Below are 4,499 nucleotides of genomic sequence, written 5' to 3' on the forward strand. Positions count from 1 at the left end.
AAAACAATGACTAAAACCCTAACCTATCTACTAGTCGGAGCCAAGGCACAAGGATTCCCCTTACCGCCACCGACCGAAGGCGCGACTGGCAGAGGAGAGGCAAATCTATATGCTGGTCGGTGAAGATCGAGGGGAGGAAAGTTTTATCCTAGTCGCCTTGCGAGAGGGGAAAGAAAGACACCCTCAACCCTTTGTAGTCAGGCATGTGTTTGTATAGCCGGGTTACTAAATCACACGTACCTTTTTAAAAGGTTCCAGTTTGGTTTTATTCATTCAGTTGTGCTTCAATCACTATCTGTGAAGTTTCAAACACATTTTAAAGTTTCAGCCACATAGGTGAAGTTGAACCACTTTTTTGAATGTTGGCGGCTAGTTTGTACTTCCACTCCCCTAACCAAGTGAGCCTGGCTCATTTCTTAACCACACTTGAATGGTGGAGCATAAAAGTAACGGTAGGGCAAAACAACTGAACTTCTGAAACAAGAGCATCTACAATGGACTTGGCAAATTCGACCTCTCGAACGCCCGCAGACGCGCCCGGATACGTCCATGGATAGTGACCGGTCACGCCTCCGAATAGTCTATTCTATAACCAGATACCTCAAATCCATATTATTATATGCAACGTAAATTTAAGCTCTGCCTCCCAAGCTCCCGTTCGGCGATATCGGGCCTTCTCCTACAAGGTGTGCAGCGGATCTGAGTCCTACACCTTCGGATCCGTCGACCCCGAGTTCATCCCACGTGGCCCCGAGGAGGAGATGACCGTCCGGGGTTGCGCGTCCCCTGCCAGCTCGAGATCGCCATGTCAGAGTGGAATGGAGAGGAGGGGAGTGGAGTGGCTAGGTTTTGGTCCTGGGAGGGGATGCGGACGAATATATGTGGGGTCGGGTGAGCCGTGTCTGACGTGGCGGATTCACCCGGTCCTCCCCATACCCACCCCATATTTGGGCTAGATATGAGGGGTGCTGGTCAGCACAGGCATTTCAGGCCGGTTTGAGACGTTTGTATGGGTCATGTTTTTCTAACCGGTCACTGGCCGGGCCGTCCGCCCGGGCGTATGATGGGGTTTCGAGGCGCCCGGCTATAGATGCTCTAAGACCAGTTCTAGCAGATTATTTAAACCCATTCACCTTTTGAAAACTACCAGCCGAAAGTTTTTACTCATTCTAACAGATTTTCAAATTGGCCCTCTATCCTAAAATTTGTAAAGGCCAGTCCATAAACATCCAGTTGACTTTATTTTAGGGAAGAGGGAGGGCGAAATATAGAGACCCCTCTACCCTGTATTTTCTTTGCGCCTGGAAGTTTTAGCTCTCATCTCCCCTCCCGCGAGCACATCGTCACGAGCCACTGCCGTAATTCCGATCCGGCCCTTCCATGTATTGATTTGTCCCTATATGCGTTAGACCATTGTCGGGGGCTCCAGCCATGAGACTCCCTACCACCACAGATGTTTCATCGACTTCCGGTCCAATCCCGACGAGTTGAAGGCTCAGATGAAGGATGATAGTTGGGCAGAGGGTAGGGAGGCAACGAAGGTCGACGAAGAGCGGTGAAGGAGGAGATAAGGTCATGACGAATGCAACAACAGAATTATCTGGTCGTAGTCATTGCTCACTGAGCTGGGAGTGACACAAGATCAAACTTCATGTCCTTCATGTGATACTTCTGTAAGTTTGTTTTTAGAAAGGACACCCATATGGCCACATATATACTACAACCTCGGTAACTTAATGTAAGACATTTTTGCGGAGGGAGTATCTTCTAACCCTGGCCCGTATTTCATACCAGAATAAAACACATCGGAACCCACTTTCACTTTGGTGCGTGCATGTGTGTTTGTATGTGTGTGTGAGAGAGAGATGTTCCTTTGAGTTTTGTCAGGGTTTGTTCTGCTCAGGAAGATGAGACGGCGACGGCTCCCTGAAGATGGAATAAATTTCTCCCCTCCTAGTCCCTGTTTCGGTGGTGCATCTAGCATCGTCGGTGGGCATGTGGAGCTGTGTCCCCGGCGGATTTGTCCTTGGTGGATTTGCTCGGATCTTGTCGTAGTTCGTATATGTTTGTGTGTCTTCAGGCTGGATCCTTCCGATCTCCACTACTCTTCAACGGCGGCGCTTGTTGTTCTGGTGCGCTAGTCCTATGGAGCCTTAGCACGACGACTTCCCTACTGTCTACTACAACAAGTTTTGATGGGCTCCGGTGAGGGAGGGGCGATGACGGCAACGCGTTTTCAGCTCGCTTCAGTGCTTGTAGTCGTCACTGGATGGTCTACGGATCTGGATGTAATTTTTATTATTTCTAGTGTTCGTTGTACTGCCATGATTGAAGATGAATAGATCGATAGTTTTTTCGAAGAGAGAGAGAGCTTGTAACAAACGGACAGACATCAAGGTTCATCAATTCAAGCTACCATGTTGCTTACAACGTCATCAAAGCCTTATCCTCTATAACACTAAGCTCCCTAATTTTAAAGGGCTCACAATCAATTGAGGTCTCCAATTGAAATTGGGTTACCCAATTTGGACCGGGTCAATAATTTCTCAAAGCTCTCTCATTCAATTCTTTTATACTATACACTATGCTTCCTAATTTTTAAGGTCTTCAATTTAGAATGAGTCGCTCAATTTTGACTGGGTCAACAATTTCTCAAGGTGATCTCCCATTCAATTATTTTAATTCACTATTGTTCCCAAATTTGGGAGCTCTTCAATTCGATTGAGGTATTGAATTATGATTTTGGTTTATGATTTTGATCGAGCCAATCATCTTTCAAATCAATCAGTATCAACCGCCTATGAAAACATATCAATCCCGTGCACCCTCCTATCAACTAGAAAAAAGAAACGCCACTATATTATACTCTAGCACCAATATAATACATACAACTACCGATATAGAAATTTTCCCACATAAATATGGGTTTCTCAATGGATAACACATAATCAGATCAAGAAAAGCCCACCAAATCATCAAAGTATAAAAAAAAACACTCCCTCATCTCCCTGCCCCGCCAAACTAAATATTCCATTAATTTCAAAATATAAGGCGTATTATTTTTTGAAAAGTCAAATTCCTTTAACTTTGAGCAAGTTCAGAGCCAAAATGTCAACATCCACAATATTAAACAAAAAATATGGAAATTCAGTTCATGATGAATCTAAGTATACCGATTTGGTATTATGTATTTTGATATATTTCTCTATAAATTTGATCAAACTTAAAAAGGTTTGACTTTTTAAAAATGTAATAGTCCTTATATTTTAAAACATAGTGATGTGATGTTTTTAAGAAACTCAACAACACCAACGCGCAGCAAAGCGCGCCCAACCGTTCTAGTATATGTAATACATGCTCCCGTCATGCTCAGCTGATAGTTTCACGGTGCCAAAACACAATGATGGTTGACTGAATGCATGACTGGGACAATCGGTTGACCAATATTGACCTCCACTATTACCATTAACCTTGGTTGTGGAAGAGTCTGGGGTCTAATCTCAAGCAACCTTATTCCTGAATTCATCAAAGTTGCCTCTTTGGGAGCTAAATATATTGATTTCTGTGATACAAATAGCATTTTATTTTCAGTTAAAGTTTGCATAGAGCATCCCGCGGTAATATACTTGAATGCAGGGTCACTTGATCGTTCAAGGAACATGTACCAGGTGGTTCTAAGAGAACAGAGAACCAGGTTGAGCATGCCATGGCAGCCATGGGACGTCAACAACAAAAAAGGGCATGTTGGTTAGTAAATAGTCCTCAGGAGATTAGCACTATCATCATGAATGATTGTAAGAACACTATTACTTAAGGAATGAATTGCTTTTCCCCTTAAAAAATATTAAGGAATATAGGTACTTACCGTTTTGAAAATTGTCCGCATCTTCCATCCCAGGAGTGCTCCTCCACCAAACCTTCCAAGCTTAATTAAAGTTTGTATGTTTTGTGCGGTGAATGGCTAGGATATACAATAAAGAATGGGAATATGTACGCATACATGGGCGGAGCCGGCACTGCGCCGCCACCTCCTGGCACCCTCGAAATCACTAATTAAGGAGTACTCGTTGCAAAGAACACTCCATCTTTCCAGGTCACGACAAGTGGCGCACATGCAGCGCGCCACTTGTCGCAACCTGGGAGTTTTCCCTTTTTTGTAGATTAGTTTATTCAAAACATTTTATCTCTTAAACCGTGCGTCCAAATCTCAAACCGTTTTCACCATTGGATTCCTCGCGTCGAGATCTTCAAAACTAGATCCCATGTTGATAGGTTTTGACGAACTTTTTTTTCACGAAAAAAACCGGACGAAAAAACCAAACCGGGAGCACGGTTTTTTCCCTTTCCGAAAGAGGCACGCCCGTGCCTCTCGCGAAATCACAACCGTGCCTCTCGTGGAAGCAAAACAGTGACTCTCGTGGAAAGAAAAAAAAACAGAAAACACGTTTTTTTCCTTTCCGAAAGAGGCACGCCCGTGACTCTCGCGAAAGCACAACCGT

The sequence above is a fragment of the Aegilops tauschii genome, chromosome 5, assembly GCF_002575655.3.
Source record: "Aegilops tauschii subsp. strangulata cultivar AL8/78 chromosome 5, Aet v6.0, whole genome shotgun sequence".
Taxonomy (NCBI): Eukaryota; Viridiplantae; Streptophyta; class Magnoliopsida; order Poales; family Poaceae; genus Aegilops; species Aegilops tauschii.